The following is a 21161-nucleotide window of genomic DNA, read 5'->3' on the forward strand; positions in this document are numbered from 1 at the left end:
TGATGCCTTAGCACTGCTCCATTTTCACCCCGACAAGTGTTTTCCTGTAAGTTTGAAAAAACAAGTGATTATTATAATTATTATTTTATTGATATCCAATAAGACAGATGGTGATAAAACCAAAATGGCCGATGACAGCCAGTGCATCCAGGGGCGGATTGGGAACTTAAAGTGGCCCTGGACAAAAAAAAACTAAAAGTGGCCCCATGTTGTAGGTGGGAGTAAGTTGATAGAAGACGGGGCCACATAAGTAGGCAGGGACAACAGAAGTAGACAGCCTGCAAAATCTTAGTGCAGCACAAAGTACCACCCCAGCAGAATCAAATACCACCGTGCAGCACAAAGTACTGCTGCCCTCTCCACAGTATTCAACTGTATCACCGTCCTGAGGACAGCAATACAGTTATGTTCAGGAGGGCAACTGCGGCCGTTGAGCATCAGATCATTATGTACCTGGCCTGCGGCCATCAGGAGAGCTTGGGTGGCCCCCTGGGCATTGGCCCACTGGGATATTTCTCTGTAGGGTCTATGGCCAATCTGCCCCTGAGTGCATACTTAGTTTCATCCTTTCTTTGGTAAAACATTTGATAACTGAAAAATGGACCTGAGAAGAGAAAAATATTTTAGTGTATTACAGACTCGTTCATATAAAGTGGCGCTTTCTGATGTCTATGATGATAAGCATTTGGAATGGTAAGGCTAGTAAGGCCTGTCTTTGGGTCTCCTCACCTGAACTCCCAGCATCATAGAGGTCCATGACTATGTAATATTCTCATGTGAAACTGGCCTAGGAGTTAGTGTAGTGGATGGTGTGCCGCCGTTCTGTGTCCAGAGAAACACATCAATTTTACCCCAAAGTACCACAAATCCCAGTGATTCATATTACAACCATACGTGGTTGTGTGGACCCTAGGCAGATGCACGTCAGCCACTATGAATGGTCTCACCCTAATTGAACTAAGCGATTAACATTGAGTGATTAAAACAGAAAAAAAATGGTCTTTCCCACTTAATTATTTGAAATATCTCCTGTGCTCGCTACTACCGATCAGAGGCGTTAGAAGTGAATGCTCAGAATAAATGGCCCTGACAGAAGATAAGAAAAATACACGTTACCTGTTTCAATATGTCATTTCTGATGGCTTCGCAGCTTATCCGTTTTATTGAACGCCCCATGTTCCCGAGTGTTACTTGCTGAATCCTCAGTCTCCACACAAGCAGCGGCGGTGTAGTTTATTTACCATTGCCATTTATTTTATGTGAGAACGCAGGCTGCCAGTCCTTCGTCCTAATTTAACTCCACCGCTCTTTATTGCATAATGAAGCAGGCTTTCTAGAGGTAGTGGCACTCGTTTTAAGTGTCCTTGTAATTTTTACTAGCTCTGGACAGTAATTACAGATTACAGTCATTCACTTCCATTCCCCATTGGCCTCACAGTCACCTTCAAACACCAAGAGGAAAGAGAGTGTGAAAGGAAACAATGTGTTGGTAAAGGAAGATAAGTGAAATAGTGGCCGGGGCTGGTCGCCTTCGTAACACGCACTGTATGCGATTACTGAACATACAGTTTACCTGCAGTCCATCTGCCCAGTACACAAAGAGCATTGAAGAGCCATGAACCCTAAACAAAATTATATTTATGTCCAGTTTTGTTAAACTTGGAGGTTAATATATTTTTGTAGGTGTTTTACTTTGTATTGCATCAGAATAGGCCAGTGTATCCTGCTGTTTTAGAAATGTATTATCGGGTATGTTTTTGTATTCTATCTATCTATAAAAAAAAATGGTTAGATGGCTGGAGGAGCTTTTAAACTAGGATCTGGGGGGAGGGTGGGGGGGTCATACTAATAAGGGGGTAGATAGTGTAGATAGAGTGGGATATAGGAGGGGACAGTGGGGATTTAGTGGGGGCTGGGGTTAGTGAGGGAAGTAGGGAGAAGACTGGGCAGAACTATACACCCATGAAAAATAGAACTGCTGGTAACAAGAACCTGTTACATACAAACATCAACCAAGGTAACCCAAAAATCCCAGATATTCACTTTACAGGTAAAAGTAATTTAAAATGTATTTTCACAAATGCCAGAAGTCTAGCTAGAAAAATGAGGGAGGCGATGGTACTAGAAGAACACATAGATGTACTTGGTGTGGCTGAGACATGGTTGGCCTCTTCACATGACTGGGCTGTAAATATTCAGGGTTTTACACTATTTAGGAAAGACAGGGTCAATAGAAAAGGCGGTGGCGTGTGCCTGTATGTGAGGAGTGATATAAAAGAGGAAATTGTGGGTGAGGACGTGGAAACCTTATGGGTGGAATTACAAAGGGATATAAACACTGAAAAAATAATACTTGGTGTAATCTATAGACCCCCTAACATCACAGAGGAGATAGAAACACAACTGTATAACCAAATAGAGCGGGCTGCACAGGCTGGTACAGTGGTCATAATGGGAGATTCCCTTTAACCTGTCATCAACTTTATGCTACCCATACTAACGGCAGCATAAATTAGAGACAGGTGAGATTATTTCAGCGGTCTGTCATTTAAAAGTTAAAAGTAAGTGGTTGCCGAGAACCAACATCTCATTGCAGACTGAGCCTGGAAAAGAGTCACGGCCACCTGAGAAGAGTCCTGGTTATTCATGAATTCCTGCTCTCCTGCCCTCCTGCTGATGACTGACCGTCTTCTACCTAGTTCTCTTCCTTTCTCTCTAGGAGAGAACTGCCAACCATCAGCAGATGGGTGAGAATGCAGGAGATTAGGAATAACCAGGACTCTTCTCCGGTAGATTTGACTCTTTTCAAGGCCTGTGATGCAATGATTATGATGCTGGTTCCCAGCAACCACTTACTTTTAGCTCATGAGTGACACACCGCTGACATCAGCATTTCTGTCACTATTTTATGCTGCCCTCAGTGAGGTCAGCATAAAGTTGATGACAGGTTCCCTTTAACTTCCCAGACATTGACTGGGGTCATGATTCTGCCTCAACCACAAAGGGGGGAAAATTCCTCAACTTGCTGCAGGACCACTTTATGGGCCAGTTTGTAGAAGCTCCCACTAGGAGCGATGCTCTGTTGGATCTGGTAATTTCTAATGATACAGAGCTTGTTGAAAATGTTACTGTTCGAGAAACACTAGGTAATAGTGACCACAATATAATTATATTCCCCCTAAACTATAAGAAGCAAACTCTGCCAGGAAGAGCAAAGACACTGAATTTTAAAAAGGCTAATTTCCCTGGGTTGAGGGCAGTATTTCAGGGCATAGACTGGGAGCAGCTACTGTCACATAAGAATGCCTCATTCACACAGTTAGTGTTTGGTCAGTGATTTCCATCAGTGATTTTGAGCCAAAACCAGGTGCGGCTCTAAACACAGAACAGGTGCAGATCTTTCCTCATGTCTGTGGAGGCTCCAATCTTGGTTTTGGCTCATGATCACTGATAGAAATCACTGACCGAACACTGACATGTAAATGAGACTTAGGCCTCATGCACATGACCGTTTTTTTTTGCGGTCCGCAAAAACGGGTTCCGTAGTTCCGTGATCCATGTCCGTTTTTTCTTCCGTTTTTTTCTTTTTGGAGGATCCACGGACATGAAGGAAAAAGTTGTTTTGGTGTCCGCCTGGCCGTGCGGAGCCAAACGGATCCGTCCTGACTTACAATGCAAGTCAATGGGGACGGATCCGTTTGACGTTGACACAATATGGTGCAATTGCAAACGGATCCGTCCCCCATTGACTTTCAATGTAAAGTCAGGAGTCCCTATTAATATACCATCGGATCAGAGTTTTCTCCAATCCGATGGTATATTTTAACTTAAAGCGTCCCCATCACCATGGGAACACCTCTATGTTAGAATATACCATCGGATTTGAGTTAGATCATCAAAACTCAGATCCGATAGTATATTCTAACACAGAGGCGTTCCCATAGTGATGGGGACGCTTCAAGTTAGAAGCATTATGATACATTACATGTCAGGGGGGGGGCAATTTTAGAAGCATTATACTTACCTGTGCTGTCTGTGACCGGCCGGACGCTCCTACTACTGGTAAATGACAGGTGTGTGCTATAAGCACAGACCTGTTACTTACCAGTAGGAGGAGCGCCAGGCCGGTCACAGACAGCGCAGGTAAGTTTAATGCTTCTAAAATTGCTAAGTAACCATGGCAGCCAGGACTGCAGTAGCGTCCTGGTTGCCATGGTAACCGATCGGAGCCCCAGCGATTAAACTGGGGCTCCGATCGGAACTCTCCGCTGCCACCAATGATGAAGGGGGGGATTTTAATTAGGGGGGGGGGGGAAGGCCGCACTGGCCACCAATGAATTTAAAACAGGGGAAGGAGGGAGGGGGGCCGCACTGGCCACCAATGAATTTAATACGAGGGAGGGAGGGGAGGGGGGCTGCACTGGCCACCAATTAATTTAATACAGGGGAGGGAGGGGGGTCTGCCCCCTGCTGCCTAGCAGCACCCGATCTCTTACAGGGGCTATGATACGCACAATTAACCCCTCAGGTGCTGCACCTGAGGGGTTAATTGTGCGGATCACAGCCCCCTGTAAGAGATCGGGTGCTGCCAGGCAGCAGGGGGCAGTTATGTCCACAGTTCTTAGTATATTCTAACTTGAAGCGTCCCCATCACCATGGGAACGCCTCTGTGTTAGAATATACTGTCGGATCTGAGTTTTCATGATGTGAAAACTCAGATCTGAAAAAGCTCTATGCAGACGGATCTGCGGATCCGTCTGTGCGAAAGTAGCCTACGGATCACGGACGCGGATGACAATCTTGTATGCATCCGTGTTTTTTCACAGACCCATTGACTTGAATGGGTCCGCGAACCGCTGTCCGTCAAAAAAATAGGACAGGTCATATTTTTTTGACGGACAGGAAACACGGATCACGGACGCGGATGAACAACGGTGAATTTTCCGAGTTTTCAACTGACCCATTGAAAGTCAATGGGCCTGCAGAAAATCACGGAAAACGGAACAACGGACACAGATGCACACAATGGTCGTGTGCATGAGGCCTGAATACTGAGGATAAATGGGAGAGCTTTAAATCCACATTGAGTAATTGCACTAAAAAATTTATTCCTTTAGGTAACAAGTATAAACGGCTAAAATTAAAGCCCCCCATGACTTACAGCTACTGTAAAAAGGGCAATAAAAGACAAAAAAAGGGCATTTAAAAAATACCAATCTGATGGGTCAGCTGTAGTGTTTTAAAATCTGTAAAAATTAGATAAAATTAGCAAAAATACAAACCGAACAGCAGGTGGCAAAAGAGAACAAAACAAATCCCCAAAAATTATTTAAATGTATAAATGCTAAAAACCAAGGTCAGAGCAGGTAGGTCCCCTGAATAATGGTAAAGGGTGGGGGGGGGGGGGTAGTCACTGAAGATAAGGAAAAGGCAGAGTTACTAAATGTTTTTTTTTAGCTCTGTATATACAAATGAAGAGAAAGAAGCTGATATCTGTGGTGCTGGGGCTGTTAGTACATCCAGTAATATACTCAATTGGCTAACTGTAGATATAGTCCAAGATAAGTTAAATAGGTTAAATGTGTACAAGACTCCGGGTCCAGATGGATTACACCCAAGAGTGCTTGAAGAGCTCAGTTTATTCATTGCTGTACTGGTACTGGTACCGGGCCGAGTGATTGGCGCAAGGCAAATGTGGTGCCCATATTCAAAAAAGGATCTAGGTCCTCCACAGGCAATTATAGACCTATAGGATTGGAAAGTATAGTCTGTAATTGGATTGAAAACTGTCCGTAGGACCGTGTCCAGAGAGTGTGGTCAATGAATCCTATTCAGAATGGTCCTAGTTATAAGTGGTGTACCCCAAGGTTCAGTGCTGGGTTCTCTGTTATTTAATTTATTTATTAATGATATCGAGGACGGGATTAATAGCACCATTTCTATTTTTGCAGATAACACTAAGGCCCCTTTCACACAGGCGTTGCGGGAAAATTTGCGGGAACACCCGCGATTTTTCCACGCGAGTGCAAAACATTGTAATGCGTTTTGCACTCGCGTGAGAAAAATTGCGCGTGTTTGGTACCCAAACCCGAACTTCTTCACAGAAGTTCGGGCTTGGGATCGGTGTTCTGTAAATAGTATTATTTTCCCTTATAACATGGTTATAAGGGAAAATAGAAGCATTCTGAATACAGAATGCAAAGTAAAACATCGCTGGAGGGGTTAAAAAAAAATAAAAAAAAAATTTACTCACCTAAGTCCACTTGTTCGCGGCCCGGCATCTCCTTCTGGCTTCATCTGATCTCTGTGCAGCAACAGGACCTGTGGTGACGTCATTCCGGTCATCACATGGTACGTCACATGATCTTTTACCATGGTTATTCACAATGGTAAAAGATCATGTGACGTACCATGTGATGACCGGAGTGACGTCATCAAAGGTCCTTGAACTACAATTAATGCTCACCACAGGTCCTATTCAGTAAAGGGGACAGAAGGAGATGCCGACATCGCGATCAAGTGGATTAAGGTGAGTTAAATTTTTTTTTTTTTTTTTTTTTAACCCCTCCAGCGCTGTTTTACTTTGCATTCTGTATTCAGAATGCTATTATTCTCCCTTATAACCATGTTATAAGGGAAAATAATAATTATCGGGTCTCCATCCCGATCGTCTCCTAGCAACCATGCGTGAAAATCGCACCGCATCCGCACTTGCTTGCGGATGCTTGCGATTTTCACGCAACCCCATTCATTTCTATGGGGCTTGCGTTACGTGAAAAACGCACAAAGAGGAGCATGCTGCGATTTTCACGCAACGCACAAGTGATGCTTGAAAATCACCGCTCATGTGAACAGCCCCATAGAAATGAATGGGTCAGGATTCTGTGCGGATGCAATGCGTTCACCTCCCGCAACGCATCCGCGCAGAAAACTCGCTCGTGTGAAAGGGGCCTAAGCTAAGTAGTACTGTGCAGTTAATGGAAGATGTCCATAAACTACAAGCTGACTTGAACAGTGATTGGGCATCAACTTGGCAAATTAGGTTCAATGTGGATAAATGTAAAGTTATGCATCTCGGTAGTAATAATCTCTGTGCTTCATATTTCCTAGGTGATGTAACACTGGGAGTGGGAGAGTCACTTATAGAGAAGGATGTGTGTGTCCTTGTGGATGGTAGATTAAATAACAGCAGACAATGTCAATCAGCTGCTTCTAAGGCCACCAGGATATTGTCATGTATTAAATGAGGCATGGACTCGCAGGGCAGGGATGTAATATTACCACTTTACAAAGCCTTGATGCAGCCTCATCTGGAATACTCAGTCCAGTTCTGGGCACCAGTACATAGAAAGGATGCACTGCAGCTGGAAAAAGTACAGAGGAGAGCGTCTAAACTGATAAGGGGCATGGAGGGTCTTAGTTATGAAGAAAGATTAAAAAAATTGAATTTATTTAGTTTTGAGAAGAGATGTCTAAGGGGGGACATGATTAACCTGTACAAGTATATAAATGGGCCATACAAAAAAATACGGTGAAAAACTGTTCCATGTAAAATGCCCTCAAAGACAAGGGGGCACTGCCTCCGACTGGAGAAGAAAAAGTTCAGTCTCCAGAAGCATCAAAGCTTCTTTACTGTAAGAACTGTGAATCTGTGGAATAGTCTACCTCCAGACGTGGTCACAGCAGGAACAGTGGACAGTTTCAAAAAGGGTTTAGATGAATTCTTAATGCTTATGAAAATGTGTAGAAATCTGAGTCTCACTTCCTTCTGGGATTCGCGTCCCCCACCTATCCCATGGTTGAACTTGATGGACATGTCTTTTTTTAACCGTATCAACTATGTAACTATCTATCAATCAATCAATCATCTATCTATTATATATCTATCAATTATCTATCTTATCTCATATCTATCTTTTTCATATCTATCTATCTATCTATCTATTCATCCTGATGCCAGTGCATAACTTGAAGGTTCTGGGCCCAATGCAAACCAGTAACAGATAAACTCTAGCAATAATCTTGAAGTGATCTTAAAATAACTATCTATCTATCTCATATCTATCTATTATCTATCTGTCTATCAATCAAATCAATCAATCAATCAAATAAGCTTTATTGGCAGGTCTAAATTATACATTAGTATTGCCAAAGCATGTGGGAAATAAAGGGGTTGAGAAATGGGGACACACCCGGGGTCGGTGTATAGGAGTCTGTGGCGTATCATGACGGGGGGAGGGGTGGGACAAACTCCGGGTCAGGGTATAGGAGTCCATGGCATATCAGGCTCCTCTCAGTTTGTGGCAGGCACTGATATATTGTGCTGCTATGTCCACAGTTTTCTCTTCCTCTCCCAGCAGGATGGTCAGTTTCTCCTCCTCCTCCATGTTGCTGAAGTCTGGGCAGAGATCAGACAGTCTCCTAAAGTGGATGTCCCCCACTGCTGAGTATTTGGGACAGTATATCAGGAAGTGGGCCTCATCCTCCACCGCCTCCAGGTGGCACTGCTGGCACAGTCTGCTTTCTCTAGTCATGTAGCTCTGTCGATGCAGTCCAGATTCTATGGCCAGGCTGTGGGCGCTCAGTCTGTAGCAGCTCAGGATTTTCCAGATATAGGGCCAGTTTGTAGTCTCTCTGCAGGCTCTGGTACACCGTCAGCTTCTGGGATGCTCTCACCTCCTTCCTCCATTCACTGACGTATTCCTCTTGTTTCTTGTTTACTGTGTTCCTGATCCCGGTTTTTGTGAGGTTGTGTGGGGTGATTATCTGGTCGGGCTGGGTTTTAGTAAGTTGATTTTGGGGCTTTGCCTTGCCTGGGATCCCTTGGTGGATCTATCTACATTTCTATCTGAGTATCTACATCTATCTATCTCACATCTATCTATCTATTATCTATCTATCTACATTTCTATCTGTCTATCTATCTATTTATCGATCTAGAAAAGAAAAAAAAAATATTTATCTATCTATCTATCTATCTATCTATCTATCTATCTATCTATCTATCTATTCATCCTGATGCCATTGCAGTAACAGATAAACTCTGGCAATAATCTTGAAGTAACACTCTTAAAATAACTACCGGTATCTATCTATTTATCTATCTATCTATCTATCAAGTTTCTATCTATCTCATATCTATCTATTATCCGTCTGTCTATCAACATAGCTATATATCTATTATTTATCTCATATCTATCTACATTTCTATCTGTCTATCTATCATCTATCTATCTATTATTTATCTATCTATCTATCTACATTTTTATCTGTCTATCTACATCTATATATCTTATATCTATCTATCTATATATTTATTATATATATATCTGTCTATCTATATTTCTATCTGTTTATCATCTATCTATCTATCTAATATCTATCTATCTCATATATCTATCTATCTATCTATCTATCTATCTATCTCATATCTATCTATCTATCTATTATCTATCTATCTGTCTATCTACATTTCTATCTGTCTATTATCTATCTATCTATCTATCTATCTATCTATCTATCTCATATCTATCTATTATTTATCTATCTATCTATCTATCAATTATCTATCTCATATCTATATATCTATTATCTATCTATATATCTATCTATCTATCTATCTATCTATCTTCTATCTACAGTATCTATCTATCTATCTTATATCTATCTATCTATCTATCTATCTCATATCTATCTATTATTTATCTATCTATCTATCAATTATCTATCTCATATCTATATATCTATTATCTATCTATATATCTATCTATCTATCTATCTTCTATCTATCTATCTATCTTATATCTATCTATCTATCTCATATCTATCTATTATTTATCTATCTATCTATCAATTATCTATCTCATATCTATATATCTATTATCTATCTATATCTATCTATCTATTTATATATTATCTATCTATCTATATATTATCTATCTATCTGTCTATCTACATTTCTGTCTGCCTATCTACATCAAAATATCTTCTATCTATCTATCTATCTTTTATATATATATCTGTCTATCTATATTTCTATCTGTTTATCATCTATCTATCTATCTAATATCTATCTATCTATCAATTATGTATCTTGTATCTATCTACGGTATCTATCTATCTATCTATCTATCTATCTATCTATCTATCTATCTCATATCTATCTATTATTTATCTATCTATCTATCTATCTATCTATCTATCTATCTATCTATCTCATATCTATCTATTATTTATCTATCTATCTATCTATCTATCTATCTATCATTTATCTATCTATCTATCTATTTGTCTATCTATTATCTATCTACCTAATATCTATTATCTATCTATATATCTATCTATCTATCTATCTATCTTCTATCCATCCTGATGCCATTGTATAACTTGAAGATTCTGGGCTCAATGCAAACCATTAACAGATAAACTCTGGCAATAATCTTGAAGCACTCTTAAAATACCTATAGGTAAGAGACAGTAACAATATACCCTCATTTTAAAATATGAAGAAGCATAGTTTAAATAGATAAACCTGTACTTAGTGCAGAGGTGACCACTTCCACTCTGGGAACCTCTATCCGCACTTGTACTGTTCCTCATACAAGGTAGTAACCATATACAAAGTTGAGTAACATTATTATGACTACTTCCTACTTTTGATGTCGGCGCATAGATCATGAAGAAAGTCCTGTGCGGGGACCTGGCTTGGTGGGTATCTAAGGTGTGCTATAGGCGGTCTGCACACATATCCCTTGTTGCTGTCATGGGTAAAAGGGAAGATTTATCAGAGTTGCAAAAAGGGATTATTATTGGCTTTCGAGACAAGGGTGACAGTATTTCTGAAACTGCGCAGTTTGGGACCAGTTCTCGTGCTGCTGTGGTGAAAGTGTATCGTGAGTAGACAAATGGTACCATTGTGAATAAGCAATTTGGATACTGTGGAGCACCACGTGCCACTGATGAGAGGTGAATGTCAGCTATGAAGGTGCATGAGGGCGGACCGATGCCACAGTGAAGCAGGGGCTCGGACTACCAGACGTGTGTCTGCACCTCTGCTAATCTCTGCTTACAAAGTTTCATCTGCAGAAAGGGCTTCAATTGTCACAGCAGTATTGGAATTGGACCTCTGCGATTGGCAAAGTGTTGCCTTCTCTGATAAGTCCCGTTTTCTGCTTCAGTGAATAGATCGTTGTTGGCATGTCAGGCGAGAAACATCAGAGAACAAACACCCTGCGATCATGCCTTAAAAAAGGCCTTGAGAAAGTGTCTGGTGATATGAAACGGCAGTAGGCCGCCTGTGCTCCTCTTTTATTCCTCCTATCCTGTTTTTGCATATTGTAGAATAAATAAAAGAAGACACTTTATGGTAAGTGCCATGTTGCTTTTTTTCTATATATAGATTGATTGCTTGAAGAACATGCTGGTGGTGGCAGCGTTATGGTCTGGGGAATGTTTTTGTGGCATTCTCTGGTCCCTCTCATTCTTGGGGAAGATACTCTCAGCCAATTTGGGTATGAATCCATCCTTACAGATCACGTACACCCATAAATGCTGATTATGTTCCCTGGGGCAGATGGGATCCCCCAGCAAGACAATTCGACATGTCACATGGCTAGAAATGTCCGACATTGGTTGGAAGAGCATGACCAAGACTACCAAGTACCAACTTTCCTGGCAGACTAATTCCCTAGACCCAATTGAGCATCTGTAGGAATACCTCAATCGTCATGTTCGCCCTATGGATCCTCCCCCACCCACCCTCCAGCAGCTGTGGGATGCACTGCAGTCAGCATGGCTCCAGATACCTGTGATACCTACCAGGACCTTACTGAGTCACTCCCAGCCCATCTGGCTGCTGTCCGTGCTGTACACGGCGGTTACTCTGGATATTAGCAGGTGGTCATAATAATGTGACTCTACTGTGTATATCACCTCCACAAAAGGAAGACCTAGTTAGGTAAGTCTTTTTTCTCTTACCCAACCTACTGCTGGTCTCATTCGCTGATTAGTCTTCATTCCAGAGTGGTTCCCCTTTTCATTATGGTGTCCCGGCTTGTGTAGCTGCTGCTTTCCTTGCTCCAACTTCTGGAAGCCTGTTTGGGAAGTAGTTCCTCTGAAAGAACACTGCCTTGTGATCGGCCCTTGCTGTCCCAGTCTCTGTTGGTTTGCAAAGGGATTCGGCAATTCAAGTGCAGGATTCAAAACAAAGGAATGGCCCCCTCTTTATTATACTTACAGAAGAGTATCTTTTAAAACTACATGTAATATACAGATGTTCCTGACCAGTTTCACCTTCCAGCTTTGTCAGGGGTCCACCATCTCTGTTTGGAATCTCTTTAAAGTCAAACCTTACCCCCTTCCATCCAACATGAACTGCTTCTTTCTTTTGTGGTCACTACCTCTTTGAGATATGGTGCAAGTGCAGATAATGATTCCCAGATCAAAAGTTCTAATGGTGGATGGCCACCTTTGGACTAAGTACAGACTTAGGGTACTTTCACACTTGCGTTAGACTTTTCCAGTATTGAGTTCCGTCCTAGGGGCTCAATAACGGAAAAAAAAGCTGATCAATTTTATCTCCATGCATTCTGAATGGAGAGCAATCCGTTCAATATGCATCAGGATGTCTTCAGTTCAGTCACTGTACAGTTTTTGGGGCGGAGAAAATACCGCAGCATGCTGTGGTATTTTCTCCGTCCAAAATTCCGGAACATATGCCGGATTCGGCATTATTTTCCATTGAAATGCATTAATGCTGGATCCGGCCCCAAGCGCAGACCTTTAAAAATGTGAAAAAGATAAATATTTTTCCGAATGACAACTGGAGAGACGAATCCGGTATTGCAATACATTTGTGAGACGGATCTGGATCCGTCTACAAATGGTAACCGTTTGCATACAGATTGCCGGATCCGGCAGGCAGTTGCGGCGACGGAACTGCCTGCCTGAATCCAACAACGCAGGTGTGAAAGTACCCTTAGTACAGATCTATTTTAAGGATGTTTTCTTTATATTAAAAAATGTATGTATATAGCTACTGTTTATACTTTTACGTAATTTAAGATTATTGTCAGAGTTCATATGTTTTGCAACAGCTGGAGGGCCGCAGGTTGAGCATGCCTGGCCTAAGGTATATGGTAGCTTTGCTAAAACCCATTTACTCTATTAGAATCAGCAGCAATTTTTTGCACATGTATGACAGCAATGCCAAACAGACCCTGTCTTATAAAGAGATGCTCCATTTCTGTCTCTTTCTACTATATTTGCCCATCCAGCAGTCATATTGTGTATGAGTACCTGTCTATTTCACCTCCGCACTATTATTGTCCCCTAATTCTAGCAGCTTTTAGATGGATTCAGTGTTAACCCTTATCTAATTTTGTGCCATTCTGTAATTGACTCCTCATATTGCTTCCTGTCTAGTCCTGCTCCAGTTTTAGTGGTTTCCATACTGGTCCATAATGCTTTCCCTTTAGCCTACCCATTCCTGTTAATATTTATTATATACTGCGCATGTGTATATATATATATATATTAATTAGGGATTGACCGATTTAGATTTTTTAGAGCCGATACCGATAACCTGTGAACTTTCAGGCCAATAACTTACCGTATGCCGATATTCCCTATTCACCACCAATGACTTTAATACTGGGGGGTTGGCGCACTGCGCCACCATGGATAATTAACCTTTAATACAGATACAGGAGGCGTGTACAGCCAGCACCCGCCTCCTGTATTTGTATTAAAATTATCATTGGTGGCACAGTAGCCAGGCACCTGCTATGCTGGCTGCTTGACTCTGGGGAGGACACTCAGGAGGAGGAGGTTGCTGCAGTTCGCCGAGCACACTAGCTGAGATGGCGCAGCGGTAAACCCTTCCCCTGCTTTAATATTAGCCAGACATTCATTAATGGCAGTGGTGCGGGCAGCTTCAGAGCCCACTCATTTTATTGGGCTCTGCGGCGGCCGCGTCATAAGAGGGAGGTATTCTGTCCCTCCCTCCTTCTCCACTGACTTTGGTCACTGAACATGGCGGCGCGCGCCAATCGCCATGTTTTCACATATGCGAGCAGCGCTGGACGCATTATCAGCAAGGTTAGATGCTGATACCGATAACTTTGAAAATCATGAATATCGGCCGATAATATCGGGAAATCCGATAATCGGTTGATCCCTAATATATATATATATATATTGTTAGGTCTACAAATATTTGGACATTGACACAATCTTCATCATTTGGGCTCTGCATGCCACCACGTTGAATTTGAAATAAAGCAACTGAGATGAAATTAAAGTGTCGACTTTCAGGTTTCATTTAAGGGGTTGAAAAAAAATATCCCGTGAAACGTTTAGGAATTGCAACCATGTTTCTACAAAGCTTCCTCGTTTCAGGGGCTCAAAAGTAATTGGACAAATTAACATTACCATAAATAAAATGTTAATTTTTAATACTTTATAGAAAATCCTTTGCAGGCAATGACTACCTGCGGTCTGGAACCCATGGACAACACCCAAGCTGGGTTTCCTCCTTTGTGATGCTTTGCCAGGCCTTTACTTCAGATGTCTTCAGTTGTTGCTTGTTTGCGGATCCTTCTGCTTTAAGTTCCTTATTAAGCAGTTGAAATGCTCAGTTAGGTTGAGATCTGGCGATTGACTCTGCCATTGCAGAATATTCCATTTATTTTCCTTAACACTCCTGGTTGATTTTGCAGTATGTTTTGGGTCATTGTCCATCTGTACTGTGAAGTACCGTCCAATTAAGCTTGCTGCATTTGGTTGAATCTGAGCAGAAAGTATATCCCTGTAGATGTCAGAATTCATCAGGCTGCTTCTGTCATTTGTCACATCATCAATAAACACTAGTGATCCAGTGCCATTGGAAGCCATGCATCCCATCACACTGCCTCCACCATGTTTTACAGAGGATGTGGTGTGCCTTGGATCATGAGCCGTTCCAAGCCTTCTCCATACTTTCTTCTTCCCATCATTCTGGTACAGATTCATCTTATATTTATCTGTCCGAAGAAAGCCGTTCCAGAACTGGGCTGGCTTCTTTAGATGTTTTTTGGCTTTTCTATTTTTGAGGCTGATTAATGGTTTGCACCTTGTGGTGAACCCTGCATTTGCTCTCATGAAGTCTTCTCTTTATGGTAGACTTAGATACTGATACACCTACTTCCTGGAGAGTGAAGAGGTTCTTCTTCACCATGAAAAGGATACTGCCATCACCCACCACTGTTGTCTTCCATGGAACTCCAGGCCTTTTTGAGTTCCCAAGCCTTTTTGTTTTACCAGAATGTACCAAACTTTTGATTTGGCCACTCCTAAAATTTTTATTCTTTTTCTCAGCCTAAGGCCTCATGCACACAGCCGTTGCCCACTTGAATGGGTCCGCGATCCGGGAGATGCGGTGCAGAACGGAGGCACGGATCGGAAGCCCACGGAAATACTACAAAGTGCTTTTGTGGTGTTTCTGTCCGTGCCTCTGCACCGCAAGAAAACAGAACATGTTCTATTTTTTTACGGTGTGGACGGATCACTGACCCATTCAAGTTGAATGGGTCTCAATCCGTCCCAGCCGCTGCACAGATGTTGCCCGACCGCAAATTGCCATCCCTAATGCACGGAACGGCAGCACAACAGCCGTGTGCATGAGGCCTAATGATGGTCTGTTTCACTTCCATTGAGAGCTCCTCTGACCACATGTTGTTCACAGATGCAAATACCACACCTGGAACCAACTCCAGACCTTTTACCTGTTTAATTGATGATGGATTAACGAGAGAATAGCCCATGCAGCCCATTAAATAGCTTTTGAGATAATTTTCCAATTACCTTTGGTCCCTTAAAAAAGAGGCAGCTACATATTAAAGAGCTGTAATTCCTAAACCATTCCTCCAATTAGGATGTGAATACCCCCGAATTACAGCTAGGAGTCTGCACTTTAAGCCCATATGGATCATATAACTGTATCTTGGCTATGTTGGCTAAAATGCCAAACATAGTCACTGTCAACCTAACTGTGCGTAGATAGATAGATAGTTTTTTTTTTTTTTTGTGCTTTGCTATACACAACTCCTCCTAATGCCGGCCCTTGGTCCCTCCCAGATTTGATTTACGTACTAAATTGGCCACCCCTCCTTCCCCACTCTCTGGGTGGTCCCTCCTTAATATTATAGAATTGTAATAGAAAGTCATAAGGTTCTCATTTATTACAGGATGTTGAAAGTAATGAGAAATCACAGTACCCGGGTTTATTATAAGATGAACACATCAGCAGGGTAAATAGAGTGCACCCTTTCGAGTCATAACAAATGAATGTAAGTTAGGCCTCATGCACACGGCTGTTGTTTTGGTCTGCATCCGAGCCGCAGTTTTGGCGGCTCGGATGCGGACCCATTAACTTCAATGGGGCCGCAAAAGATGCGGACAGCACACGGAGTGTGCTCCGTTCCGTGGTCCGCAAAAAAGATATCACCTCATCCTCAAATTGCAGAACGCACACGGACGCCATCTGTGTTTTTTTGTGTTTTTTTGGATTCGCGATTTGCAGACGGCAAAACACACAACGTTCATGTGCATGAGGCCTAACTCTGTATTCTCTGCAGGAGTTCTACAAGGGTCCTTACACAATCCGTGCAGTGTCAGTCAATACTTCATATTCACCTGTACCCCCTATCCTTCCTCCGTTATAATACTGATTTTTAATTGACTTGTGCACCGAGTACATAGAATATATATACCAGTTTCTCAGCCAGGGATATTTAATAAAACATTATACAGTTATAATTATTCAGTGACACAAGGAATGTTTCTACACTGAGGCGACCTTTCCTTTTGTATCATGTGAAAGCCGTGTGTAGCTGCGCGGGTCATAATACAGCAGCACAGATTTATTGTTTTCTTCATAGTGCCCGAGTATTAAAGGGAGATCACAGATCACTTTAACACAATAGCACAATGCGGCGCAGCCTGCACATTACACACAGCAGGGTCTGTGCTTGGTAACGCCGCACAGACGCCCTGAAGTATAAAAGCAGCAGGTCAATGGCCGGCGTGTGGCCGAGGGATGCCTGATAACTGCAGACCTGAGAGAAGTCTGAAGCCTGGGAGAAACATTGTGAGACTTTGTTATGTCACTTGCAAAGTCGGCTTAAGTCGTTCCAACGTAGGCCCTCCGTGGGACAACCTTTTCCTCTCCCATAGCCCCGGTCTAATCAACCCCTATAATTTATGCAGAAAATATGATTTATATTTAATTTCACCACACTTGCTTTGTTAATTTGAGATGTAATTAACCCGTCGCCACGGCAACTAATTTTGTGATGCCGTAAATTACCGCCGCCTTTTCATCAAAATTCAGTTACTTTGGCTCCTGTGTGCAATGTACTGATGCAATTAGGTTGCTAAGGGCAACTCAGAAGTGCTTGAATTCTTTTTGTAAAACTGCAGCGAGCTGAAGTCAATCTTTTCTAGCTACTGTATTGGCACAGAGGTCCCTATAGGAATGTGGCACAGAGTGGACCCTGCCTGTCAAGTCTACCTACCTGCTGCATGCCTTCCCTTTGCCAGCGCCCTGCTGAGATAGGGATTTAACTCTTCTCTTTCACCTACTTGCCTTGTTTTCTGCTCAGCACAGCCTTTGAGGATGACAGATATTTACCCGAGAGAGTGATCATTTATGAAGAATAGATTTCCTCACCATATTGTGTAAATCTCCCAGCAAATCAGTGCAAACACTAAGGAGCATACAACAGTATATGGCTGCAGAAGGAAGCATCTGTTGCAGATCCCACCGGACCTGAACGTATATATGTAGCATCTCCCTCTGTACCCACAGTATCATACAGGTTGGTGAGTGACCTTCCTCGGCACTGCAAGGGCAGTGGTAGCAAATAATATAGAAAAAAAAATTAATAAAATATATATAGATAATGTTGTTAAATAGGTAATACTTGTGTTCATGACACTCGGGGGCTGGATTACGGAGTCGCACATTCTTCTCTTCAGCCGGATACGTGTTGATGTGCGCGAGATATGTCAGAATCCTGACGACTGCTGTAGGAATGGACGGTAATGGTGAAAAAAGAGGCAAATATCTCCGCTTTTCTTCCTGTCCTGCGGAAGAGTTTGTGTGCATCATTTTTTTTTATTTAAAACAAAACCCCTCTGTGTTGCTTTTGTCACGTTAATTCCCATTTTGCCAACACCAGGGGCCCAGGCAGACGAGTTACCAAGGAACGCAAAATTTTAATTAGTGTATTTTAATCATTCAGGCTTTTCAAGCTAATCCACATACCCCAGAGAATTCCCAAGATGCTGCTCTATGCTGCGTTACCATTTATTGTTGAGTCTATTATAATTACTGTTAGCAGGTGGGGACTGCAAGATGTTTATTATGAGTTTTTCATCTTTAGTGTAATTACTGGGGAAAAAAACACAAAATAAAAAAGAAGTGGTGACTCTTTGATTCCTAGACAACACTTTTCACATTTTTGCTATTCCTCCTCCTGTTTCATTTTTGGCAACTCCTGGCAGACAAGTGCAAGTGTTGGAAGTTTTGCTCTGATACTGTCAGTCCACGATTGAAGAACGTGCCAGGTGTTTTTTTGTGGCTTGAAGGAGGAGGTGGCGGTCAGGACTAAATTGGTGATGAGCACGAGGAAAGCTCATTTTGCAGGCTCTGATGTCATAGGATGTCCACTCCTCACTTTTGATACCCTCCCATCCAAATTTTAAGAATCGTTATTACTGACTTTCATTTTCTTTTATCTGTATTTTGATTATCAGAGTTAGGTTAATTTAGCAAAAAAAATAAGGGATGACCTAATGACTATGTATAAATACATTCGAGAACAATACAGGGATCTCTCCCATCATCTGTTCATACCTAGAATTGTAATGGGACCATAGGAGCACCCTGTATGTCTAGAGGAAGGAAGTTTTCTTTACAGTAAGAGCAGTGAGATGTATTTCTTGAGAATGAGCCCTCTTTCACACATCAGTGAATCATGGACAGCACACATACCCATAGACATTAAGGAGGTTGTCCGAGTTCAGAGCTGAACCCGTACATATCCTCATTTTCACCCCTTTGGCCCCTCTGACAGTAGCATTGGAGCATTTCATGCTCCAATGCTCTCCCTTGCCCTGTGCTGTATTGGGCAGGACAAGGGTTTATTTGTTTACATTTTTACACTGCTAGGCAGAGGCTTCCGCCTAGCAGTGTTCCCAGTGACGCCACCGGAACTGATGGGCAGGTTTTAGCGCTGCCCTTGCCGTTTTACAGGCTAGGGCATCACTAAAGCCCACCCATTAGTGCCGGTGATGTCACTGGGCTCACTGTTAGGCGGAAGCCTCTACCTAGCTTTCCCCGTGGAGAACCTGGTACGTCACTGGATCTCCAGAAAATGCCTTTGCCCTGAGCTTTCCTCCTGAACTCTTCAAGGCAGTACTGCCAAGCAAATAATAGGAATCTGACAGTCACCATACATTAGATTTTTTTTCAGTTATCTAACCCCCAAACCAAAGTCAATTGACCCCTGGAATGTGTGTAAAATAAATTTAAGAAAAGACCCGTATCCACTGCTTCAAGTCCCCAGATAACCAGAAGTGTGATGTCCCGTGTGTGGTAACTGGCACAACTGCAGCCATTCACTGGCCAAGCGGCATGTGCTCACAGAGGGTCACTGGTTACATGCTGCTGGGGGGCACCCTACTGCTGAGGCCAGTGAATGGCTGCAGCAAGGCACACGACCATGGATGGGACATTACACTTTGGGCTATTGGGGATCGAAAGCAGAAAGATGAATCTCTTGGTGAAATGGGTAAAACTGTCTTGGGATTCCATAATAGATCTAGTATTAATGTTCTCTGATTGAGTTGTATTCTTGTGCATCTATAGGATTTGGTGCAGTAGAAGCCTTTCCTACTATTATTGTTGTGTCACTTTATAGCATGTGCGATGCTCTTCCATAGAGTGATGTAATACGCAGCCAAACCAGATTGTGGTTTGCTCTTCCTGTGGCAGCAGAGTGGTTTGAGGCTACTCGGATACTTGCTTTGTATTAATTGTTCATCATTAATTGTAATTGTCTGTGCAATAAGGACTGGGCTTTTGCTGGGGTGTAACTGCTAAATGCAATGCCTGTGACCAAGAAATGCATTTTACTTGTTCCTAACAGATGTTTTATAATAATTTTAGTCATCTGAAAGTGGCGTATGGGCATGTACGATGCCCATCAGGAGCGTTTTGGTGCCCTACTTACTGTTAGGGGTCAAGTCTTTCTCAACATTCAGGGTTTGAGTCTTATGGTCCTTGATTCTCCATAAAGCATGTGTAGCATACAGTTTAGGTGAATACCCATTGATAACCTGATATCATTGTGCAAGTAAATATTGAGGTGAGACGATGCAGGTCCTCGGAGGCAGAAATTACTTTTCCATGTGTTCAATGCTTGTCATGATAGACTGAAGTGTTGTATATAATATAATACTTAGTTGAAGGACAAGTTTCTTAGCTGAAGCAATCAACCCACCAAATCTGCACACTTACCCTAGCAAGACTAGGGTTGTCTAAGCTTAGGAAAAAAAGTTGTCTTTTTTTTTTTATAGAAACATTTCCACTCTCACCCATGGGCTTTATGTGCTATTGCAGCTTGGTCCTATTCAAGTGAGTTGGGTTGAACGAATGCTCGTTAGCGAATATCGGCTGAAATATAGCCTAAAAGGGGTTGTCTCATCACAGACAATGGGGGCATATCACTAGGATATGCCCCCATTGTCTTATAGGTGCATGTCCCACCGCTGGGACCTGCATCTATATCGGAACGGGGCCCCGCAAAGTGGTGGCTGGTGGACTTTCCCCATAGAAGCGAATGGAAGCGCACCGCGCATGACCGGCCGCCGCTCCTATTTACTTCTATGGGCTTGACGGAAATAGCCGAGCCAGCGCTCAGCTATTTTCGTTGGCGCCATAGAAAATGAATGGAGGGTGGCTGCGCATGCACAGTGCTCCCTCCACCACTTTGCAGGGCTCCGTTCCCGATATAGGTGCAGGTCCCAGCGGTGGGACCCGCACCTATAAGACAATGGGGGCATATCCTAGCGATATGCCCCCATTGTCTGTGATGAGACAACCCCTTTAAGTTTGTAGA

General features: G+C 42.5%; 1 protein-coding gene across 5 annotated transcripts in view; it reads left to right on the forward strand.

The window, feature by feature from the left end:
* The window catches only part of CASZ1 (castor zinc finger 1), a 251035-nt gene that overhangs the window by 90032 nt on the left and 139842 nt on the right, over positions 1-21161 (forward strand). The window contains exon 1 of one of the 5 annotated variants that reach the window (XM_040430664.1): positions 11936-11956. The exons of the other annotated variants lie outside the window; for them this stretch is intronic. The gene's annotated coding sequence lies outside the window, so the exon portion shown is untranslated. Of the gene's footprint in view, positions 1-11935; positions 11957-21161 lie in introns of those variants that run through there. 5 annotated transcript variants of the gene reach the window in all.

Source organism: Bufo bufo, chromosome 1 (assembly GCF_905171765.1).
Source record: "Bufo bufo chromosome 1, aBufBuf1.1, whole genome shotgun sequence".
Classification (NCBI taxonomy): domain Eukaryota; kingdom Metazoa; phylum Chordata; class Amphibia; order Anura; family Bufonidae; genus Bufo; species Bufo bufo.